Raw genomic sequence first — 26,486 nt, forward strand, 5'->3', positions numbered from 1 at the left:
ACTAAAATCTTCAATCTGTCCCTCTCCTTTGTTATCTTCCCTCCTCCTTCAAACACTCTATCATTACTCCATTATTTAAAAAAAGCCTCACTGGACCTATTCTGCACAAAAAAACACAGACTAGTCTCCAATCTCCCTTTCATCTCTAAACTCTTGGAGTGCCTGGTCTATTCCCTCCTTACCCGTTACCTCTCCACTCTCTCCTAGATCCATCAAAGTCTGGCTTCCGCCCTTACATTCAACAGAAACTGCACTTAAAATAACCAATGACCTTTTGACAGCAAAACATAATGGTCGCAACTCTCTGCTCATTCTTCCTAACTTTTCTGCAGCTTTCAACACTTGACTACCACCTCTTACTCTTTATGCTTCACTCAATCAGCATAAAGGACACTACTCTCTCCTCGTTCTCTTCCTATCTTTCCGACCACTCCTTCAGTGTATTTTTGACTCTCTCCACCTCTTCCCCTCATCCTCTCACTACTGGTGTCGATCAGGGTTCAATCCTTCACCCCTTCTCTTCTCTCTCTACATGACCCTAATCGGACGAACCATCAGCAGATATGGCTTTCAGTACCATCTTTATGATGAAGACACACAACTATTCATGTCATCCCCTGACCTTGCCCCTGCTGTACTGCCAGTGACTGTCTGTCCACAGTCTCCAAAATCATGTCCGCTCTCTGTCTGAAACTCAACTTTTCCAAAACTGAACTTATTCTGCTCAAGTTATCTACTGAACTCCCTAAAGCTGGCAGCTCTCTCTCTGTGGGTGGCACCGCAATATCGCCCTGGCAACAGGCATGCTGTCTGGGTGTTGTATTTTCACCTACAATATACAATCTCTCCTTCACCTACAATGTACAATCTTTTGCCCGCTCTTGCCACTTACACCTAAAGAACATTTCTAGAATCCACCCCTTTCTCACCATGGAAACAACAAAAATCCTTACTGTTGTCCTGATTCACGCCCACCTTGACTACTGTAATTCTCTGTTAATTGCCCCTTTCTCACTTAACTTTCCCAGTGCATCCGAAATGCAGCAGCCAGGGTCATCTACCTGGCTAATTGGTATTCAACAGCATCTGCTCTGTGCCAGGCACTGCACTGGCTGACCATACACTATAGGATTCAATTTAAACTGCTTGTTCTCACCCACAAAGCTCTCCACAGTGCGTCACCCCCCTACATCTCCTCCCTAATTTCTGTTTATCGGCCTACCTACTCGTTAAGCTATACAAGCAACTTTCGACTAACATCTGTATTAATCTGTACCTCCCATTCCCGACTCCAAGAATTCTCCTGAGTTGTGGCAATATTCTGTAATGCTCTGCCCCAAAAAATTTTGACTAACCACAACTTATACAGTTTTAGGCACTCCCTAAAAACACATCTGTTTAGAGCGGCCTAACATGTTCCCTAATCAAAGTCTCTTTATATATATAGCACATTCACTATTTCTCTGAAGATAACTCTCCATCAATCTGAACCGCATGCAAAAGCATCACAAATATTGTCTGGTGACTACCTTATCAAGCCTTGTAAATAAGCACATGTACTTTGTGTCTCCACCCCTCAATGTAGATTGTTAGCTCTTACTGTCACGCTGCTGCTATGCACGTATATGCAAGTTCCACTAGATGGCAATAGCGTGGAGGGAGGACTGCCCACAGCAAGAGCAGACTTGCAGTGCTGTAGCAAGGCTGCCACCAGGTGGCAGCAGAATAGTCAAACAAGCCAAGTTGATATTAGTCTGTATCACAGTACCAAAGAAATAAACAAACACAGAGTCAGAAACAAGTCAAATGGATCAGTACCAGTCAGGACCAGATATGTCAAAGACAAGAGACAAACAGCAGGTCAGGGTCCAAGCCGAGTCAGATACCAAGGAGTCCTAAGCATAAAAGGGAAACACTGAGTGGGGACAGGAAGTGGGGGACAAACAGACACAGGCAAAGTCAGCAACAGCAGGAGGACAAATCAGGGTACTACCAGAGTCAGATACTCACGCCGTAGGTAGAAAATATAACTGGCGGGGCCTGCAAGATGCATCAGGAAGAAATAGCAAACCTAAATCCAAAACTAAGCCAGGCAAAGTTAACCTTTGACATGATGAGCCCAGGAAAGGGCAGACAGGACTCAAATCCCGGACTGGATCATGTCACTTACGAACAGGGACATTATTATCTTTGCTTTAATTATTGTACTATCTTTAACGTTGCTACTTATGACTTTTATATGTACTGTTGAATTGTAAAGCGCTGTGGATTATGTTGCCACTATATAAATAAGGATTATTATTATTATAATGAACTGGAGACTCTTATGTTGGTCACAGAATACGATGTGGTGGGCATTATGGAAACTTGGCTTAATGACAGCCATGACTGGGTAACAAACATAGAGAGTTACACTACATTTAGAAAGGACAGAAAAAAAACAAAGAGGTGGAGGGGTGTGCATCGTCATAAAATCCAAATTAAAACCTGTGCGCAATGAAGACATTGGGGGGAGTTACAGCAATGCAGAGTCACTATGAGTAAATGTAAATGGAGATGGCAATAATGAAACACTGCTAATTGGAGTTTGATGCAAGCCTCCTAATACTCTTATAGCTGAACAGGTAGAGAATGAAATGCTGCAACAAATTAAAAGGCAGCAAACAGTAATAGGGTTCCTATAATTAGGGATTTTAAATATCCAGACATTCAATGGGCTATAGAATCTTCTGGTTGTGCTAAAAGCTACAATTTCTTATCCACATTTCAGGACAACTACCTCTCTCAGCTGGTAGATGAACCAACCAGGGGAGGTAATGTTCTGGATCTGGTTCTGTCAAATAAACCAGACCATTTGGGATGCAGTGATCATAACATGGTAAGTTTCAATGTAATTTTCAAACATTCAAAAGGGGAAATTCCAAAAACTTGAAGTTTAGGAAAGCTGATTTCTACAAATTAAGGTAACAGATTAATCAAGTAGACTGTGACCATGTCATGATAAATGGGGAAACATACATGGGTCATTTGGAAGGAAATACTAATAGAATCCTGCAGAAAACGTATTCGCTCTGGTTATAAAATGTCAAGGAATAAAAAGAAACCATTATGGATAAATAAGACAATGCAAAGTTTAATAAGACAAAAACAAAGAATCTTGAAAGCTGAAAATACTGAAATAGCATTTCAGGAGTATAATTATCTAAATGAGAATTGTAAAAAAAGAAATCAAGCTAGCAAAGTTATCTACAGAGAAATAAATTGCCAATGACATCAAAATAAATCCCCAAAATTTTAAAAAATACATCAATACCAAAAAGAAAAAAAACAGAAGGTATCGGACCCTTAAAAGACAACAATAACAAGATAATTATAGAGGACAAATAAAAGGCTGAGATATTAAAAAGGGACTGTTCATTCATGTTCACAAATGAACTGTCCTTTACAGGGATCAGGAAACAAGGCAAAAATCTAAGTTCACAACCTGATATAACTAGTTTAACACAAAAAGAAGTACATCTATGTCTGTGCAATTTAAAAATTGACAAATCCCCAGGCCCAGATGGCATTCATCCACTGATACTGAAGGAATTGAGCTTATTAATTGAAACACCACTGTATCTCATATTCTTAGACTCTCTTGTAGCAGGGGTGGATTGAAGGAAGGCTCACATGGTACCAGTCTTTAAGAAGGTGGATCAAGGCAACTACCGTCCTCTAAGTATGGCATCAGTAGTGTCCAAAATTGTTGACAGAATTAAAAGAGATGACCTGCAGAAATATATTGTAGATAATAATAATAATGTAATAATAACTGACAACTAGCATGGATTCATGAAGAATAAGTCATGTCTAACATGTTGGGTTTCTATGAGGAGGTAAGTGTAAATCTGGATGTTGGTATTGCGGCTGATGTGATTTATCTGGACTTTGCCAAGGTATTTGATACTGTTCCTACAGCCTTATACTGAAGAATAGGGGAAAATATACGCAACTGGGTAAGGAATTGACTAAATGACAGGAAGCAAAGTTGTCATAAATCCAAGAAAATGTATTTGACCCGGCGATGAAGAATCCGATGCACCTTCAGAGGTCTATATAAAACTTCAGTTTTATTGGAAATATTTAAAAGATATAAAAGAGCACAGTTATATGCAGTCAGATCAACCAGTGGACATCTAGAACCAACATATATTAGGATCATGGTGTAAAATAGATATTAGCACAGATAGGCAGAATATAATTTTGTTTGCATTCATTAGTAGATAACATGCGTTGCACAGGTATATTTACATTTTGACATTTTATTTAATTTAAAAAATAAAAATTATTAAAATATACCATGCACATATGATACCATTATATTCCACTAAAGTCTGATTTGCAAATGACACCAGAACCATAATTTATTACAGTTGTGGCCAAAAATATTGACACCCCTGCAATTCTGTCAGATAATGCTCAGTTTCTTCCTGAAAATGATAGCAAACACAAATTCTTTGGTATTATTATCTTCATTTAATTTGTCTTCAATGAAAAAACACAAAAAGAATTGTCCTAAAGCCAAATTGGATATAATTTCACACCAAACATAAAATAGAGGGTGGACAAAAGTATTGGCACTGTTCGAAAAATCATGTGATGCTTCTCTAATTTGTGTAATTAACAGCACCTGTAACTTACATGTGGCACCTAACAGGTGTTGGCAATAACTAAATCACACTTGTAGCCAGTGGACATGGATTAAAGTTGACTCAACGTCTGTCCTGTGTCCTTGTGTGTACCACATTGAGCATGGAGAAAGGAAAGAAGACCAAAGAACTGTCTGAGGACTTGAGAAACCAAATTGTGAGGAAGCATGAGCAATCTCAAGGCTACAAGTCCATCTCCAAAGACCTGAATGTTCCTGTGTCTACCGTGCGCAGTGTCATCAAGAAGTTTAAAGCCCATGGCACTGTGGCTAACCTCCCTAGATGTGGACGGAAAAGAAAAATTGACAAGAGATTTCAACGCAAGATTGTGCGGATGTTGGATAAAGAACCTCGACTAACATCCAAACAAGTTCAAGCTGCCCTGCAGTCTGAGGGTACAACAGTGTCAACCCCTACTATCCATCGGTGTCTGAATGAAAAGGGACTGTATGGTAGGAGACCCAGGAAGACCCCACTTTTTACCCCGAGACATAAAAAAGCCAGGCTGGAGTTTGACAAAACTTACCTGAAAAAGCCTAAAATGTTTTGGAAGAATGTTCTCTGGTCAAATGAGACAAAAGTAGAGCTTTTTGGGCAAAGGCATCAACATAGAGTTTACAGGAGAAAAAAAGAGGCATTCAAAGAAAAGAACACGGTCCCTACAGTCAAACATGGCGGAGGTTCCCTGATGTTTTGGGGTTGCTTGCTGCCTCTGGCACTGGACTGCTTGACCGCGTGCATGACATTATGAAGTCTGAAGACTACCAACAAATTTTGCAGCATAATGTAGGGCCCAGTGTGAGAAAGCTGGGTCTCCCTCAGAGGTCATGGGTCTTCCAGCAGGACAATGACCCAAAACACACTTCAAAAAGCACTAGAAAATGGTTTGAGAGAAAACACTGGAGACTTCTAAGGTGGCCAGCAATGAGTCCAGACCTGAATCCCATAGAACACCTGTGGAGAGATATAAAAATGGCAGTTTGGAGAAGGCACCCTTCAAATATCAGGGACCTGGAACAGTTTGCCAAAGAAGAATGGTCTAAAATTCCAGCAGAGCATTGTAAGAAACTCATTGATGGTTACCGGAAGCGGTTGGTAGCAGTTATTTTGGCTAAAGGTTGTGCAACCAAGTATTAGGCTTAGGGTGCCAATACTTTTGTCTGGCCCATTTTTGGAGTTTTGTGTGAAATGATCTTGCTTTTTGCTTCATTCTCTTTTGTGTTTTTTCGTTAAGACAAATTAAATGAAGATAATAATACCAAAAAATTTGTTTGCAATCATTTTCAGGAAGAAACTGAGTATTATCTGACAGAATTGCAGGGGTGTCAATACTTCTGGCCACAACTGTAGCTATTCAACGTCTATTTGTGTCTGTTCAGTGAGACCATGATTAAGGCCTTTGTCACCTTCCGATACATGTTTGTCATATACATTTTCTTGGTTTTCCTTGCTGTGGCTGCCGAGCCGCATTCCCTGGCTGACGGATTGGCTCCTAGAGTGAGACGAGGATGGTGAGCTGACTAAAATTTTTTATTTTTTCTTGTAAAGTTGTCATAAATGGTTCGTTCTCTTAGGCCTGTTTCACACATCCGTCAAAATCCACCGATTTGCAAAAAAAACGGATCGCCATTTATCTTGGCGGATCTATTTTTTTCCCCATTGACTTTCATTATCGGCGGATTTTGACTGAGGATTGTCCGTTGCATCCATATTTCTGTGGATCCGCCAACATTTTGGCATCCGCTGAGATCACCGAACAGACAATGCAACGTTTTTTTGTTGTCCGAATCCGTATTTTCCTCTTTTGCTACATGTTTAATCCTAAATAAAATCTGGCTGCTGGATAAAAAATTCTCTCTCTCCTCCACTCACCACGACAGCCCTGGTTCTCGCCTCATGACAGCCCGAGATCTCGCCTCACGACAGCCCGAGATCTCGCCTCACGACAGCCCGGTATCTCGCCTCACGAGAGCCCGAGATCTCGCCTCACAACAGCCCGAGATCTCGCCTCACGACAGCCCGAGATCTCGCCTCACGACAGTCCGATATCTCGCCTCACGACAGCCCGAGATCTCGCCTCACGACAGCCTGAGATCTCGCCTCCACTCACTGCGACATTGCCGGTAGTCATTTTTTTCTTTTCAGCCTCGGGTCCTTTAAAATACCGAAATCGGCGGATCCTGGCGCACCAATGGTCCGATGGCTCCCGTTGGTGTTTCATCGCCCACGGATCCGTTATCCGCCATTTTAGTGGCTGCCAACGCACAAGTGTGAAACAGGCCTTAATGGGATACAGTCAGCAGTGGGGTACTGAAGGGATCTGTGATAGGATCGATTCTTTTTAACCTCTTTATTAAGGACCTTGTGGATGGGATTAAGGGTAAAGTTTCAGTCTTTGCTGATGATGCCAAACTATGTAGGATGTTAAAATCTGACCTTGACATTACAATATTGCGATATAAAACAATCTGAATAAGAAGACTGAATGGGCAAACACTTGGCTAATGAGATTTAATGTAGATAAATGTAGAGTAATTCACCTAGGGCGGAGTAATCCTATTGCTGCATATACATTAAATGGTAATGTACTGGGGACTACAGAACAGGAGAAGGACTTGGGTATTCTAGTTATAAGTAAGCTGAGCAGCAGTACTCAATGTCAAGCAGCAGCCGCAAAAGCAAGCAAGATTTTAGGATATATAAAAAGAGAGATAAAATCCTGCAATCCCAACATATTACCTGTTTATAAATCACTGATGATGCCACATCTAGAAAATGGGAGCCAGTTTTGGCTCCACATTTTAAGAAAGGTATTCAGTTCAAAGACGGGCAGCTATAATATCGCAAGGGATGGAAGGCCCTTCATATGACGAGAGGTTTGAAAACTTGGTCTTGCTTTATTTAGAAAAAAGACACCTCAGAGGAAATCTCATTTAACTGTATTAACATATGTGTGGCCAGTACAAAACACTGGGACATGACTAATTCCTCATACTAAGGACTAGGGGGCACTCTTTACTGTGGAAAAAAGGCGATTCTGGCAGTAAAATAGTAAAGTGTTCTTTACAGTTAGGGCAGTCAGACTATGGAATGCTCTACCACCGGAGGTAGTAATAGCAGACACTATAGCAGCTTTTATAAAAGGGCTGGATGATTTCATTGATACACATAACATTGCGGGTTATAGTTAAATTAGTGAAAAAATGTACAGTTGGTGATGAAAGACTGAACTTGATAGACCTAGGTATTTTTTCAACCTATTGAACTATGTGTTAGGCGTCAGGTTTCTCCCTCTGCACAGGAGGAATCCCAAGCCTAGCCTTCTGCGGTCTCTCATTCAGTTCCAGCCGCAGAGGAGCCTGCTCAGCAAAGATGTCGGTCCCAGAGTCTTGCTCAAGCTAGAGCTGTCGGGCTGGTTGCTGCTGCCACCCCTGGTTCAGCTATAGCAGCCTGCACTAGCCAGCATCGAGCAGCTCCTGGGAATAAGTCCCTCTTTTGCTCCACTGAGCATGCCTGTGGCTCAACCTCTCATTGGAGTTCAGGGGTCACATGCCCAGGTCACATGCCTGTTCTGATTGGACCACATGGAAGGTCCCAGAAGGACACTGCTATAAAAGGATTGCATGGCCGCTCGGCCATGTGCTAGTACTGACTCAAATGGCTAGTTGTGTGTGTGATGAAGGTTGCTTGTGCTCCCAGCTCCTCTCACATGTTAGCACCAGTGTGTGCCAATCTGCACAAGGCACCACTGTACTGTTTATTCAGCAGCGTCCGTCAGTGTGGCGCCGTGCGCAGATAGTGGGCTTTCCAGCTCTAGCTTAGGCTGGTTTCACATTTGCGTTTTTTTTCGCGGTAATTTAGCGCTAAATAGCGCATGCGTTTTTTTTTCCTATACTTTGCATGGGATGCGCTTATGTGCGCATACACATGCGTTTGTACGCGTTTTACCGCGCATGCGTTTTTTTGCGGTATGCGCTCGGGCGCACAAAATGCAACTTGTTGCATTTTTTGTGCGTCCGATTTGCCTCAAAAAAACGCATGCGCGCGCAATGCGTTTTTTTACAGCAAGACACCCATTATAAGTCTATGGTGAGCATATGTGCGCATTGGCATGCTTATGTATGCGTTTTTTTGCACATGCGTTTTTTTTTTACCATTAGTTTAGACAATGGAATTTAGGGGTTTGGGTAAAGTTAGGGTTAGTTAAGGGGGTTTAGGGTTAGGGTTAGGGTCAGGGTTAGGGTTAGGGTTAGGGTTAGGGTCAGGGTTAGGGTTAAGTATGGTTTGGTTAAGGGTTAGGGTCAGGGTTAGGGTCAGGGTTAGGGTTAAGTATGGTTTGGTTAAGGGTTAGGGTCAGGGTTAGGGTTAGGGTTAGGGTCAGGGTTAGGGTTAGGGTTAAGTATGGTTTGGTTAAGGGTTAGGGTCAGGGTTAGGGTTAAGTATGGTTTGGTTAAGGGTTAGGGTTACGGTTAGGGTCAGGGTTAGGGTTAGGGTTAGGGTTAAGTATGGTTTGGTTAAGGGTTAGGGTCAGGGTTAGGGTTAAGTATGGTTTGGTTAAGGGTTAGGGTCAGGGTTAGGGTCAGGGTTAGGGTTAAGTATGGTTTGGTTAAAGGTTAGGGTCAGGGTTAGGGTTAGGGTTAGGTTTAGGGTTAGGGTCAGGGTTAGGGTTAGGGTTAGGGTTAGGGTCAGGGTTAGGGTCAGGGTTAGGGTTAAGTATGGTTTGGTTAAGGGTTAGGGTCAGGGTTAGGGTCAGGGTTAGGGTTAAGTATGGTTTGGTTAGGGGTTAGGGTCAGGGTTAGGGTTAGGGTCAGGGTTAGGGTTAGGGTTAAGGTTAGTTAGGGTTTGGGTTAGGGTTAAGTATGGTTTGGTTAAGGGTTAGGGTCAGGGTTAGGGTTAAGTATGGTTTGGTTAAGGGTTAGGGTTAGGGTTAGGGTTAGGGTCAGGGTTAGGGTTAGGGTTAGGGTTAGGGTCAGGGTTAGGGTTAGTAAAGTCATGGTTTGGGTTAGTGTGAGGGGCCACCTACTGTTGGAAAAAAACGCAAACGCGGTAAAAACGCACTAAAAACGCATACAAACGCATAAAAACGCTGCGTTTTTTTCATGCATGCTCATAAAAATGCTTGAAAAAAACGCAGCAGTTGTATGCTTTTGTATGCGTTTTTCAATGCGTTTTTTTGCGGGAAAAACGCGCTGCAAAAAAAAGCAAGTGTGAAACAGGCCTTAGGCTGGTTAGTGGCATCCACCAGGACGGTGCTGCATGCTGTTGGAGCGGTTATCCCTAGTCACTTTGTCCAGGCATCGCAGTTGCGGTGCTGAATGCTAGTGGGGCTAGAGGGACTCTAACCCTGTGACCTTGGGGCAGAGTCCTGTGTCTCTACACTAGCGCTCTCCTTGCCGGGCTCTGTGAGTGTAACAGGCTCCGGCGTTTATGTTCTGCTGTTCAGTGCTGCAACAGAATCCGCCGCTGTACACACCGGGTGACGTTAACCCGCCTGTGTCCAGCTATTGCAATTTCATACAGCGTCCGCTATTACCGAGCAGCAGGTAACATCTCTGCATGGTGGACCCCGGGCTGCGAACGCACCTTGATATCACCTTTTTATTAATTGGTGCGTTCCGCCAACCCTAACACTATGTAACAATATAATATAGCAATGCACTCCCTCAGAAAGCATTGTGAAATGTACGTTGGAGGATGAGGTGGAGGATGAACAGCGAACTATGGCAATATGGGTCTGCAGCCCTTTATTATTCTTATGTTAATGTGACCCTTGATGTATTGTTGTTTTTGTATATTTTAAGGTTATTTGATTTTTGAATTCCATCATTTATTATGAATTGAAATATAATTTAGATTATTTCATTATGAATTGAAAGCTGAATATTTATTGTGCACTGCACTTTATTTGTTTTATATTTACAAACATATTTTTGCGCAATGTATATTTTTTAATTTTGTGCGTTATATTGCACTTTGCAAGTTTTGTGACTATTATAATTATAGATAGCCATATGATGCACTTTAGATCAGAAATAAGGATTATAGGATTTTTTTATCTGATTATTTATTCTGTCTTTTTTTTCTGCCTCGCTTCTTATTATCTATCTACATAATAATATGTGCACTGTGTTCCTCCACATTTATTTATTTTATTTGTCATGTTTGTCCTGTATTATATGATTTTAATCAATGTGTCTTGTTTACTTTGCATAGAATAAAGATTATTTTAAAAATTCATATTGTTCCTGTGCTGCATTTTTGTAGGTGTTATTATGTTTCTCTTTCTATCTAGCTGACTTACTTATTATTCTTCAATATATGATACTGCCCTATTCTGTAGGTGTTAACCTATAGCAAAATAAATCTGAATAATAAGCACACACAACTGTCACGGTCGTACTAAAGTCACAAAAATAAATAGCATGTGATGTACAAACACTATATAGTTCATATAACTTGAGAAAAAAAAACAGTGAGACCAGAAAAAGGGACAGGGGCACAAAAGCACCTCGACGTGCGTTTCACCAACACTGGGCTTCATCAGGAGTTTCCATCAAGGTCAACTTTTCTCAATCAAGTATTCCTTTTTTCTCTCTTGATTATTTATAACTGTCTATACTACTAATTATGATAAAAGCATCCAACCCTCTTATTAAATGTTTATATAGAATCTGCCTTTACTGTATTTTGTGGTAGGACATTCTCACAGTCTCACTATTCTAAGTAGAAAAAAAGGCCTTTCATATTTAAATTTCTCAATTAGCTTGACTTCACAAAATAATGAATGCCCTCTGTTCCTTTTCTACTAGTAATTGTCCTGTGATGTTTTGTTGGCTGTTGAGACAGGAAGAACATCCAACATTCACAAAACAGAAAAGAAAACTATTTCTACAGATAATTCATGTTGTATGTTAGTTAATGTTTAATATTTTTATCTACAATATATTTGTGAAATGATGGTGGATTTTTGCTTTGAGTGATAGTAAGTTACACAACAGAATGAAACATGTTTTGAATTATCATTTACTTTTTTAAAAAAAAATTACACTTTTTAAAACATAAGAGCTCTGTGAAGTGTAGGAATTGTTTTCCACTTTTAGGCTAGGTTCACATTGCGTTAGGGCATCCGTTTAATGGATCCGTTAAACGGATGCGCTAACGCTAATGTCATTTTTGGTATCTTTAGCGCCATAGCGCTAATGGAATGCATTAACGCATGGTAGCGCTCCGGTACCTAGCGCTACCATGCGTTATCCCATACATTCCTATGCACAGCAAACGTGTCCGTTCGCTGTGCGTTAATGCCAACGCACCCAAAAACGCTGGAAGCAGCATTCGAGGGTGCGTCAGGAAATAACGCATGCTTGCTAATGCATGACGATTTCGGCATGCGTTAGTATGCGTTTTTAACATTGCGGGCAATGGGTGCGCTAACGGATCCGTTAGATATCGTTAGCGCCGCTATCTAACGGATCCCGCGAGCGGATTGCCCCTAACGCAATGTGAACCCAGCCTAACTGCTGTTAAACATGTCACCTGTTTGCTTGTTTCTATAATTTATGACAATGTACACAAACATTGCGTATACTTACTGCTGCAGTATATCACTTTGACCCTAAAAGTAAAAAGTCATCTGCTATGCAGATAAATTTATGCTCATCTTTACCTGCTTAGAATACTTTTATATACTGTTTTATGATGTTGATTTTTTTTTAACTGATAGAATACAAAAAAGTAATAATATCAGTTTAAAAAATACAGTTTCACCTAAAATATAAAACTTTTACTTTTAAATATTTGGGATTTTTTTTAACCAGCACAGACGTTCATTTTCAAGTGCTTTTGTTTGTGCTCCAGAACTGTCCATAGAGACAAGAGAAAAGTTGTTTTTTTAAGTGTAATGGTGAGTTATCTATTTTCGCTCACAAGCAGGCTGCCATTATTTGTGCTTTCTTAGGGATAACATCCTTGCAAACCTTTTCTTAGTGTTGTGATCTCAAATGTCAAATGTCCTCTGAGAGTTGATCAGCTTTTTTGAAACTCAAATGCGTCAGGGTCAACAAATTTTTCCCTAAAAATTTGATTTGCAGCTAATTAATGATTAGCATATTTGACAGTATTCTAATTTACTAAACCATGCAGATTTTAATGGAAAATCAGATTTGCATCTTTATTTTCTGCTAATTGAATTTCCCTTATGTTCTGAAGTTTAACCCCTTTCTGACCTTAGAGTTACTATTCCGTTCATGTGGCCTGAGACTTAATTCCCATGGACGGAATAGTATGTCATAGATGATCAGCCTCACTCAAGGGGGAGCGCGGCTGATCGCGGCCGGGTGTCAGCTGATTATCACAGCTGACACCCGACACTATATGCCAGGAGCAGTCATGGTCCACTCCTGGCACATTAATCCCCATCACACTGTGATCAAACATGGTCGCAGTGTTCTGGTGGCATAGGAAAGCATCGCACAGGGAGGGGGCTCCCTGTGTGCTTCCCTGAGACGCTCAGAACAATGTGATGTAATTGCGTTGCTCTGAGGGCCTCCTCCCTGCAGGCCCCAGGATCCAAGATGGCCACGGGGTCCTTCTGGGTCCTGCAGGCAGGTGACTTCTCAGTGCCTGCAGAGAGCAGGCGCTGAAAAGCTTCCTACACTGCCTGTCAGATCGCTGACCTGACACGGTGCTGTGCAAAGTGTCAGATCAGCGATCTAACTTTGCAAAGTAATATCCCACCCTGGGACTATGTAAAAAAAGTAAAAAAATGTGTAAAAATAATTTTTTAAAAAAATTCCTAAATAAAGAAAAAAATATTCCCCAATAAATTCATTTATTTATGTAAATAAGAAAATAAAGAATAAAAGTACACATATTTAGTTTCACTGCATCCATAATGACCCGCCCTATAAAACTGTCCCACTAGTAAACCCCTTTAGTGAACCCCATAAAAAAAGGAAAAAAGCAATGGTTCATCATCGTGCCGCCGAACAAAGTGTAATAAAATTCGATCAAAATGACGGACATAAATAAACATGAAAGCGCTGAAAACGTCATCTTGTCCCGCAAAAAACGAGCCGCCATACAGCATCATCAGCAAAAAAATAAAAAAGTTATAGCTTGTAGAATAAAGCAATGCATGAATAATTATTTTTTATATAAAATTGTTTTTATTGTATAAAAGCACCAAAACATAAAAAGGTATCTCTGTAATCGTACTGACCCAAAGAATAAAACCGCTTTATGAATTTTATCACAGGCGGAATGGTATAAACGCACCCCAAAAATGAAATTCATGAAATGCTGGATTTTGTTCAGTCTGCCTCCCAAAAATTGTAATAAAAAGCGATCAAATAATGTCACGTGCCCAAAAATAGTGCCAATAAAAACATCAACTCGTCCTGCAAAAAATAAGACCTCACATGACTCTGTGAGCTAAAATATGAAAAAATTATTGCTCTCAAAATATGGTGATGCAAAAACTATTTTTTGCAATAAAAAGCATCTTTTAGCGTGTGACAGCTGCCAAACATAAGAATCAGATATAAGTAGTAAATCAAACCCCCCATTATCACCCCCTTAGTTAGGGAAAAATAATACTTTTTTTAATTTTAGTTCTGTTTTCTCATTAGGGTTAGGGTTAGGGCTAGGGTTAGGGTTGGGATTTAGGGTTAGAGGTGTGTTGGGGTTAGGGTTGGAGTTAGAACTGGGGGGTTTCCACTGTTCAGGCACATTAGGGGCTCTCCAAATATGACATGGCGTTCGATCTTAGTTCCAGCCAATATTGCTTTGAAAAAGTCAAATGGCGCTCCTTCCCTTCCGTGCTCTTCCATGTGCTGAAACAGTGGTTCACCTCACATTTCAGGTATCAGCGTACTCAGGACAAATTGAAAAATAACTTTTGGGGTCCAATGTCTCCTGTTACCCTTGGGAAAAAAAATGGACCTGAAATAATTTTTTTGTGAAAAAAAGTTAAATGTTCATTTTTTTAAAAACATTCAAAAAATTCATGTGAAGCTCCTGAAGGGTTAATAAACTTCTTGAATGTGGCTTTGAGCACCTTGAGCGGTGCAGTTTTTAGCATGGTATCACTTTTGGGTATTTTCTGTCATATAGACCCCTCAAAGTGACTGCAAATGTGATGTGGTCCCCCCCAAAAATGGTGTAAAAATGAGAAATCGCTGGTTAACGTTTGACCCTTATAACTTCTTAACAAAAAAAATTTGGTTCCAAAATTGTGCTGATGTAAAGTAGACATGTGCAAAATGTTACTTATTAATTTTTTTGTGTGCCATATCTCTGTGATTTAAGGGCATGAAGATTCAAAGATGAAAAATTGTGAAATTTTCAAAATTTTCGCCAAATTTCCATTATTTTCACAAATAAATGTAAGTCTTATCAATGAAATTTTACCACTGTCATGAAGTACAATATGTCACGAGAAAACAATGTCAGGATCACCGGAATCCATGGAAGCGTTCCATGCAAATTGCCTCTTCAGAAAGAAAGAGGACTTTTACTCTACAGCGCCACCTATTGGTAGTAGCGATCCTACAAGTCACAATCAACCCTTTAACGAGTCTTGTAGTATGACTTAGGATACAAGCCAAATCAGAATCTCAATTTGCAGACACGGTGTTTCGAGCTGTTGGCTCTCGTCAGTGCAAAGTATGAGATCTGATTTGGCAAGGTGAGAGGCTCTGGACTAGGGTCTAAGAAGTAAGGTTTCTCCTTGCGGAGAGTGACATGCCAGCTGTGGCTTGTCAAGGTAAGGAGACTTATTCGCCGTGCTATGCTCCTCTGGGAAAATAATATGCAAATTGCCTCTTCAGAAAGAAAGAGGACTTTTACTCTACAGCGCCACCTATTGGTAGTAGCGATCCTACAAGTCACAATCAACCCTTTAACGAGTCTTGTAGTATGACTTAGGATACAAGCCAAATCAGAATCTCAATTTGCAGACACGGTGTTTCGAGCTGTTGGCTCTCGTCAGTGCAAAGTATGAGATCTGATTTGGCAAGGTGAGAGGCTCTGGACTAGGGTCTAAGAAGTAAGGTTTCTCCTTGCGGAGAGTGACATGCCAGCTGTGGCTTGTCAAGGTAAGGAGACTTATTCGCCGTGCTATGCTCCTCTGGGAAAATAATATGCAAATTGCCTCTTCAGAAAGAAAGAGGACTTTTACTCTACAGCGCCACCTATTGGTAGTAGCGATCCTACAAGTCACAATCAACCCTTTCCAGAGTTCTTACCTCATAAATGGACAGTGGTTAGAATTGTAAAAATTGACCTAGTCATTAACGTGCAAACCACCCTTGTGGGTTAAGGGGTTAAAGAAAACCCAAGGTAATATAAACATAAGACATACAGTAAAATTAAAACAACAACTACTAATCATTCAGGGCTCATCTCTGCTGGTCCCTGTCCCCTGTAAAGTTCTCTATACACCTTATTTCCATTGCCGCACACTGCATCTTCACACTAGGTCAGAACTTCCAGTCGTGATCAGGCTTGGGATGACTCTGTGTAAACCTAGAACGCAGGCTGTGGCACATGTTATGAATACCTTATGATATGAGCTCTTAGCCGGGAGTTTTGTCATGCATAAATTCATCCTGTGTCGTTCCTACCTAAGATGAAGATGCAGTGCATTGCGGTGGTGAGAAGATACACAGAGGATGGTAAAGGGAAAAGCAAGCTGCAAAGGAGACCAGACAGATGAGCAATGAGGTATTAGTTTCTATTTTTTTTAAACCTTTTGCTTGTCCTTCTACAATTCAGCAAGATTACATTGTATCCACCTTTTCATATTGAACTAGGAAAATAGGTGTGCAAAAACAGACATTCAAAGGTAAATATTTTCAATTTTTCCAATTTATTTTTCTACTTGTTTTGCCAGAAATCACTACCCTTCCTAAAATGAAGTAAGAAAAACTGCTGGGTTCATAAATGTCCAAAAAACACTCAATGTAAATGGAACATGCTGTAAATATGGTTACTTTATTAATTTGTTCTAAATATCCAAAAAATAGATTATCTAAGTTTATAAAATACTTTTCACAAATAATAAATATAAAAAAGTTCAATTAAAAAGCACATAATTTCCAAATTCTAAATTAAAATATTTTTTTCTTATTTAAAATTAATTAAACACTATTCATGAATAATATGTGCTGAACAACCAATGACCCAAAGTAAGCAAATTATTTATGAATATTGAATGTTTTAAAGTTTTACTTGGCAGATTTGCACTTTTTTATGCAAAGGAACCTTCAATTGTCCTTGAGTAAAATTTTGCATGCTGCATATTAATTACATCTCACCAAAGTAATGTTCATAGTATATGCGAAACATCCTTTTTCAATATGATTCAGAGGTAACACTGGTTTAAGTAGAAAATCTTGGCAAAAGTAACTCCAGGCTTAATCTAAACATCCCTCTCTCATAATTAGTGTTGAGCATTCCGATACCGCAAGTATCGGGTATCGGCCGATACTTGCTGTATCGGAATTCCGATACCGACTTCCGATATTTTTTCAATATCGGAATTCGGCATCGGAATCGGAAGTTCAGTTGATTGACGGCCTGACGTCATCATGATGCGCGGTGTGTGCGCATCATGATGCGCCGTCATTTCGGGCCTTCCGGGGGTCTCTGCCGGCCTGCCGGGGGGCTGTGCCGGCCTGCCGGGGGGCTGTGTGGACTGCCCGGGGTCTCTGCCGGCCTGCCGGGGGGCTGTGCCGGCCTGCCGGGGGGCTGTGCACCCTGTGGGGGTCTGTACCGGCCTGCCGGGGGGCTGTGCCGGCCTGCCGGGGGGCTGTGCTGATGTCCGGGGGTCTGTGCAAGCATCGTCCGATGGGACTACAAGTCCCATCGGGCGATGCCTGCTACCATGACAGTGATTGACACATTAGCCAATGATGGGACAGTAGTAGTCCCATCATCCGGCTAATGTGTTAAATGTTAAAAAAAAAAAAAAAATACTACATACATACTACATGCATGCTACATACATACTACATGCTACTTACATACTACATATATACTACATGCATGCTACATACATACTACATGCTACATACATACTACATATATACTACATACATACTACATACATACTACATGCATGCTACATACATACTACATGCTACATACATACTACATGCATGCTACATACTACATATATACTACATACATACTACATACATGCTACATACATACTGCATGCTACATACATACTACATACATACTACATACATACTACATGCATGCTACATACATACTACATGCTACATACATACTACATATATACTACATACATACTACATACATGCTACATACATACTACATATATACTACATGCTACATACATACTACATGCATGCTACATACATACTACATACATACTACATACATGCTACATACATACTACATACATGCTACATACATACTACATACATGCTACATACATACTACATATATACTACATGCTACATACATACTACATGCATGCTACATACATACTACATACATACTACATACATGCTACATACATACTACATACATGCTACATACATACTACATACATGCTACATACATACTGCATGCTACATACATACTACATACATACTACATGCATGCTACATGCATGCTACATGCATGCTACATACATACTACATGCTACATACATACCACATACATACTACATACATGCTACATATATACTACATGCATGCTACATACATACTACATATATACTACATGCATGCTACATACATACTACATACATACCACATATATACTACATACATACAATACATACATAGACATACAGTACATATAACATAGAGTAACATACTTACCAATACTTGTCACATTGTTCCCCGAAGCCATTGTCTTTTCCGGGATAAATATTAACATAACAAACCACAAAAATACTCACCCACGATCCGAAGCAGTCCACGAGTGTGTCCCACGACGATCTTGGGTAGAGAACTGCAGCATCAGATGATGCTGCCGTTCTCTACGGGCTGCAGGAATCCAATGACGGAAGGTAGGTATCCTTCCGCACTGTATTCCTCCGCCACTTAAAAAAAAAAAAGTCCCTAGTCTCACTTTATGCCATTGCTGCGTGGGAAATTCCCACACAGCAATGGCATAAAGTGAGACTAGGGACTTTTTTTTTTTTTAAGTGGCGGAGGAATACAGTGCGGAAGGATACCTACCTTCCGTCATTGGATTCCTGCAGCCCGTAGAGAACGGCAGCATCATCTGATGCTGCAGTTCTCTACCCAAGATCGTCGTGGGACACACTCGTGGACTGCTTCGGATCGTGGGTGAGTATTTTTGTGGTTTGTTATGTTAATATTTATTCCGTAGACGACAATGGCTTCGGGGAACAATGTGACAAGTATTGGTAAGTATGTTACTCTATGTTATATGTACTGTATGTCTATGTATGTATTGTATGAATGTATTGTATGTATGTAGTATATATGTGGTATGTATGTAGCATGTAGTATGTATGTAGTATGTATGTAGCATGCATGTAGCATGCAGTATGTATGTAGCATGCAGTATGTATGTAGCATGTAGTATATATGTAGTATGTATGTAGCATGCATGTAGTATATATGTAGCATGTATGTGGTATGTATGTAGCATGTAGCATGTATGTAGTATATATGTAGTATGTATGTAGTATGTATGTAGCATGTAGTATGTATGTAGCATGCATGTAGTATATATGTAGTATGTATGTAGCATGCATGTAGTATATATGTAGTATGTATGTGGTATGTATGTAGCATGTAGTATGTATGTAGCATGCATGTAGTATATATGTAGTATGTATGTAGCATGTAGTATGCAGTATGTATGTAGCATGCATGTAGTATATATGTAGTATGTATGTGGTATGTATGTAGCATGTAGTATGTATGTAGCATGCATGTAGTATATATGTAGTATGTATGTAGCATGTAGTATGCAGTATGTATGTAGCATGCATGTAGTATATATGTAGTATGTATGTTGCATGTAGTATGAATGTAGCATGTATGTAGTATGTAGTATGAATGTAGCATGTATGTAGTATGCATGTTGTATGTATGTAGCATGTAATTTTTTTTTTTTTTTTTTTTTTTTTTACATTTAACACATTAGCCGGATGATGGGACTACTACTGTCCCATCATTGGCTAATGTGTCAATCACTGTCATGGTAGCAGGCATCGCCCGATGGGACTTGTAGTCCCATCGGACGATGCCTGCACAGACCCCCGGAGCCTGCACAGACCACCGGCAGGCCGGCACAGCCCCCCGGCAGGCCGGCACAGCCCCCCGGCAGGCCGGCACAGCCCCCCGGAGCCTGCACAGTCCCCCGGCAGGCCGGCACAGCCCCCCGGAGCCTGCACAGCCCCCCGGCAGGCCGGCACAGCCCCCCGGCAGGCCGGCACAGCCCCCCGGAGCCTGCACAGACCACCGGCAGGCCGGCACAGACCACCGGAGCCTGCACAGACCCCCTGGCAGGCCGGCACAGCCCCCCGAAAGGCCCGTACAGACCCCAGAGAGGCTGTACAAGGGCAGGAAAGGGTTTTTCTTATTCCGATACCGGAAGTCCCATAGACTTGAATGGGACTTCCGGTATCGGAATCGGCGATACCGATACTTTTTTTAAAGATCGGCCGATACCATCCGATACGATACTTTGAAGTATCGGATGGTATCGCTCAACTCTACTCATAATACATTCAACTTCTAGCTCCGATGTTTGCTTGACATTAAAAGTTATGGTTTTACATTTCATTTGTTTTTGAAATCACTGACCTAATGATGTAAACGTTTGTTTAATTTTTTATTGTATTTTTTATTCACATTTTTCAAATACAATAGTGTGTGTATACAGTGGGGAAAATAAGTACTCGATACATTGCTGATTTCGCAAGTTTTCCAATCTACAAAAGAATGGAGAGGTCGGTTATTTTTACCATAGGTACATTCCAACTGTGACAGAAAGAATCTTAAAAAAAAAACAGAAAATCAGTGTATGATTTTTAAATATGTAACTAACATTTTATTGCATGAAATAAGTATTTGATCATCTACCAACCAACAAGAATTCTGGCTCTCACAGACCTGTTAGTTTTTCATTACGAAATCCTCCTACTCTGCACTCATTACCGGTATTAATTGCACCTGTTTGAACTCGTTACCTATATATATGGCCAAGACCAAAGAGCTGTCTAAGGACATCAGGGACAAAATTGTAGACCTGCACAAGGACGGGATTGGCTACAGGACAGTAAGCAAGCAGTTTTGTGAGAATGTAACAACTGTTGACACAATTATTAGAAAATAGAAGAAACACAAGATGACTGTCAATCTTCCTTGGTCTGTGGCTCCATGTAAGATCTCGCCTCGTGGGTTAGGGATGATTCTGAAAAAGGTCAGGAATCAGCTCACAACTACTCATGACATGGTCAATTACCTGAAGAGAGCTGGGACCACCAGTCTCAAACATTACCGTTAGTAACAAACTATGCTGCTTGGGATTAAAATTCAGCAGGGCACACAAGATCCCCATGCGCACAGCAGCACACGTTCAGGCCCGTTTAAAGTTCAATACACCTAACATTGTGGGTTATATTTAAATTAGTAACAAAATGCACAATTGGTGGAGAAAGGTTGAACTTGATGGACCAAGGTCTTTTTTCAACCTATGTAACTATATAATGACCATGATCCAGAGGAGGCATGGAAGAATGTCATGTGGTCAGATGAGATCAAAATAGGACTTTTTGATATCAACTTCACTCTCCTTGTTTGGAGGAAGAAGGGTCAGTATAACCCCCAAAACACCTTCCCAACTGTGAAGCATGGTGGAGGAAACATCACACTTTGGGCGTGCTTTTCTGCAAAGGGGATAGGACGACTGCATTGTTGAGGTCATGTATCATGAGGTTTTGGCCAACAACCTCCTTCTCTCAGGAAAAGCATAGAAGATTGGTCATGGATGGGTCTTCCAGCATGGCAATGACTCGAAACACAGCCAGGGAAACTAAGCAGTGGCCAGTCTCAAGACCTGAACCCAATAGAAAATCTTTGTAGGGAGCAGAAACTAAATGTTTCCCAGCAAGAGCCCTGAAACTGAAAGATCTGGAGAAGACCAATATGGAGGAATGAGCCAAAATCCCTTCTGCAGTGTGTGCAAGCTTGGTAAAGAACGACAGGAAACATCTGACCTCAGAAACAAATGTTTCTGTACCAACTATTAAGTTCTGTTTTTCTATTGTATGAAATACTTATTTCATGCAGTAAAATGCAAATTATTTATATAAAAATCATACAATTTGATTTTTCTGGATTTTGTCTCTCACAGCTGAAGTGTACCAATGGTAAAAATTACAGATCTCTCCATTCTTTGTAGGTGGGAAAGCTTGCAAAATGGGCAATGTATCAAATACTTATTTCCCCCACTATAAGTATATGTGTTTTCTGAATATAAGTACAATGGGGGATGGTTTACACAAATATTATAAAGTATTTCAGGCTCACTGGGCTCAGATGTCAAGTATTTACTTACTTACATATGTCTATATTGGCATGACCACTGCAGCCATGTCATCATAGATGGGAGAAAGCAGCCGAGTGGCAGAATTAGAGCAGTGATCGAAGACTTTATGCTATTTTTTTTATTTTAACATTGCCTATGAACTATAAAAAGGAAATCCTGAAAATCCTGTTTACGTTTGTCTTTCACACTCCATATCATGGAATTGTGTCACAAAGACAATTATAAATCAGGCTGTACCACTATGCACCCTTTAATATATTAAAGTCGCAAAGCAGCCAGAATTGAAGACAAGCTAGTATTCATACAAATATATGCTTTATTAAATCATAATAAAAAAATTAGACATGTTAATAATAATAATAACAATAATGACAGATGCCTCTTGTGCGAGGATCACTAAGACCCCTTTTACATATCAGTTTTTTGGCATCAGTCACAATCCGTCGGCTCGACAGATCGAGGGATCCATCTCAGCTTGTGAAAAACTGATGCGACAGAACCGTTTTTTGCCGGATCCGACTGCCCTACCTGGCAATAATAACTGGAGCATGCTCAGTTTAAAAAACCGGAATCCGTCAACGGAATCTGTCATTTGACGGACAGCGACGGATTCGGCGCCCATAGGTTTCCATTCTAGCAAATGAGGGATGGTTCCGGATCCGTCGCTGTCCAACTTTTCAACGGAGACAAAAAACGTTACGTTGTCCGTCGTCTCCGGCTGCCGGACACAAAATTTCCGATGGATCCGGCGAACGACAGATGAAACGTGAGGCCATCCATTGCAAACCATCGCTAATACAAGTCTATGAGAAAAAAACGGATCCGGCGGCATCCTTTGCCGGATCCATTTTTTTCAAAAATTGCTGGATTGCGACTGATATAAAAAACTAATATGTGAAAGCAGCCTAAAACGTGCAAACCCAGTATATAGAAATTATAGCCCCAAGGTGCAATTATGCATACAGAGCAATAGATTATAATATACCAATAAACCCTTGTCTATTGAATGGAGTTAATTTACATTATCCTATGTTACAAAGGGAAAGGATGTTGTCCAATACAAATACAGTGGGTACGGAAAGTATTCAGACCCCTTTACAGTTTTCACTCTTTGCTACATTGCAGCCATTTGGTAAATTCAAAAAAGTTCATTTTTTTCTCACTAATGTACACTCTGCACCCCATCTTAACAGAAAAAAACAGAAATGTAGAAATTTTTGCAAATTTATTAAAAAAGAAAAACAAATATTACATGGTCATAAGTATTCAGACCCTTTGCTCAGTATATGAGTAGAAGCACCCTTTTGAGCTAGTACAGCCATGAGTCTTCTTGGGAATGATGCAACAAGTTTTTCTCACCTGGATTTGGGGATCCTCTGGGATTCTTCCTTGCAGATCCTCTCCAGTTCCGTCAGGTTGGATGGTCAACGTTGGTGGACAGCCATTTCCAGGTCTCTCCAGAGATGCTCAATTGGGTTTAGGACAGGGCTCTAAAATGAATGGTCACAGAGTTGTTCTGAAGCCACTCCTTTGTCATTTTAGTTGTGTGCTTAAGGTCATTGTCTTGTTGGAAGGTGAACCTTCAGCCAAGTCTGAGGACCAGAGTACTCTGGAAGAGGTTTTTATCCTGGATATCTCTGTACTTGGCCGCATTCATGTCTCCTTCAATTGCAACCAGTCATTCTGTCCCTGCAGCTGAAAAACACCCCACAGCGTGATGCCACCTCCACCATGTTTCACTGCCGGGGTTGTATTGGGCAGGTGATGAGCAGTGCCTGATTTTCTCCACACATACCGCTTAGAATTATCACCAGAAAGTTCTATCTTCATCTCTTCAGACTACAGAATCTTATTTCTCATAGTCTGGGAGGCCTTCATATGTTTTTTATGCAGGTTTTCATATGTCTTGCACTGAGGAGTGGCTTCAGTCGGGCCACTCTGCCATACAGACCCGACTGGTGGAGGGCTGCAGTGATAGTTGACTTTGTAGAACTTTCTCCCATCTCCCTACTGCATCTGTGGAGCTCAACCACAGGGATCTTGGGATTCTTCTTTACCTCTCTCACCAAGGCTCTTCGCCCAAAATTACTATGTTTGGCTGAAGAATATTTAGAATTGAGAGTCCTCAGTGGTTGATACCTTTTAATGGATAACTGAAAAGATGGTAACAAATTGCAAGCTTTCGAGACTACGCAGGTCTCTTCATCAGGCTAGACTAATGCAAAATCTAAAGAATAGCATATTTATACACAAGAGAGCACATAAATAACTCAATAGATAAGACAAGTGATGTGAAACGGAATAGTCATTGTGGGAGAGAGATAAGCATAAATATTGGAGCAGTTCATAGATAAGCAGTGTGAAGGTTTTATTGCCCTCTGATTGCCGGTCTGGTTCTGTGTTGTGATGACCCCAGAAAGTTTGAGGGGCAAATTCTTTAAATGATGTAAAAAGACATAAATCCATGTGACACATTAATACCTGCACTGAATGGGTCAAAAGTTTTCATAAATTTGTACTCAGAGATTCTTCTCTCTCTCTGGGACTTGAAGTTACCTTTTAATACAAGTAATTTAATGTCCATCATGCTATGACCAGGGATGCAAAAATGTTTTGCTACAGGTAGATCCATTCTTTTTTTTGCTTATTGTGTGGCGATGAAAATTCATCCTTGTTCTCAGTTTTTGCCCGGTCTCCCCCACATACAGACCCCCAGTAGGACATTTAGTACAAATAATTAAGTACACCACATTAGATGTGATGCATCACATCTAATGTGGCGTACTTAATTATTTGTAATAAACACCTGTCTCATAGATCTAAGTTGTAGGGTTTAGTAATTTGTCACAAAAAAGGCCATGGACTTATACTACTTTTATATGCAAATAAAGAGTTTGAAGAACCATGGGTGGGTCCATTTGGGATGGAGCAACCTTCCTTTTTATGGGGAAACTGTGATGGGATATGCTGCCATTTTTGGAGAAGACTCCAAATGTGCATAAAGTAATTTTATGAATTTGGGTGCACCCTTGATCAACTAGAGCATTGGAAGTGTTATGGAATAGCTAAGGGTGATCCCTGTTTTGCTAAATTTTTGACACCACATGGGTAAACTCAATGCAGATCAGGTAAATTTAATGTTTATCTTCAGCCATTAAAGTTCACAGTGTCACCCCAGTGACAAGTGCTGGGTGCGCCCTACTCACTGCGGTCACCGATCTGCTTTACCCAGTCTTAGGCTGTCTCATTGAACTGCCTTTTGTAGCCTTTCCAACAGTTTTGCAACTCTTTTGCATCCTCCTGCTGCTGCTTAGTCTCCACCTGGCTATAAGGAGGTGAGGCAAGATTCTGCAGGAACATAACCCCACGGTGTCCTGCAAAGATTAGTATCCATTGGGTAACCCCAAGCAGTAGTTTGTTTATTATCTGGCTCCTCCTTCCACTCCTTGTCTTTTCTAAGGTTCTAGTTCAGATCCTGTGTAGTTTCCTGTAATTTAAGATGCTCTCTTGTATTATCTCTCCTGTTTTCTGAACCAGCTAGCCTACTCATTTATTCTGATTTCTCTACTCTAGACCTTGGCTTAAAATTTTGAACCCATGATTCTTATCCCAACTTGGATTGTCTGACTACATCTTTTTCTTCATCCCTCTGTACCTTGTACCCATGTCTCTGATCCTCCTGTCAGCTGCTACAGATTGACCTGGAGTGGAGCCTGGTAACTATGTGTGGTCAAGCCTATCCTCACCATCAGAGGCTCTAGTGAATACCACTTAATTACTCTCCTCCTGGGTAAACACAGCCCGTGGCACAGTGGGTACACACCCACCAGTGTTACACACATCTAGTGGAAAAATCTGAGCCATCTGTGGAACTCAAACCAGCAATCGAGATTAGGTATTTTTGCCATATTCTTTAGATATGCTACAATGCTCAAGATGACAACGTGTTTCTAATGTGAAACAAAAAATGTGAAAAAGAAGAACTACCTAAATAGCTGAACCAAAATGAACTGAGGCGTCTTTCAATTAAATGTACACAGTTGGTTGATCTGTCTGTCTCACAAGCATTCTTGAAATATGCCAAAATTTTATTTGGTCTTCCACTTGCATGTAGAAATAGCTGTATCTCACTTATATTAATAGTAAAACTTTCATTACAGGTAAAATCATTGCAACAATATATTACACAGAACAGCACATTTTCTTCTCAAGATGAAAAACTCAGTG

Source organism: Dendrobates tinctorius, unplaced genomic scaffold (assembly GCF_039654945.1).
Source record: "Dendrobates tinctorius isolate UK_male_01 unplaced genomic scaffold, ASM3965494v1 ptg000103l, whole genome shotgun sequence".
Taxonomy (NCBI): domain Eukaryota; kingdom Metazoa; phylum Chordata; class Amphibia; order Anura; family Dendrobatidae; genus Dendrobates; species Dendrobates tinctorius.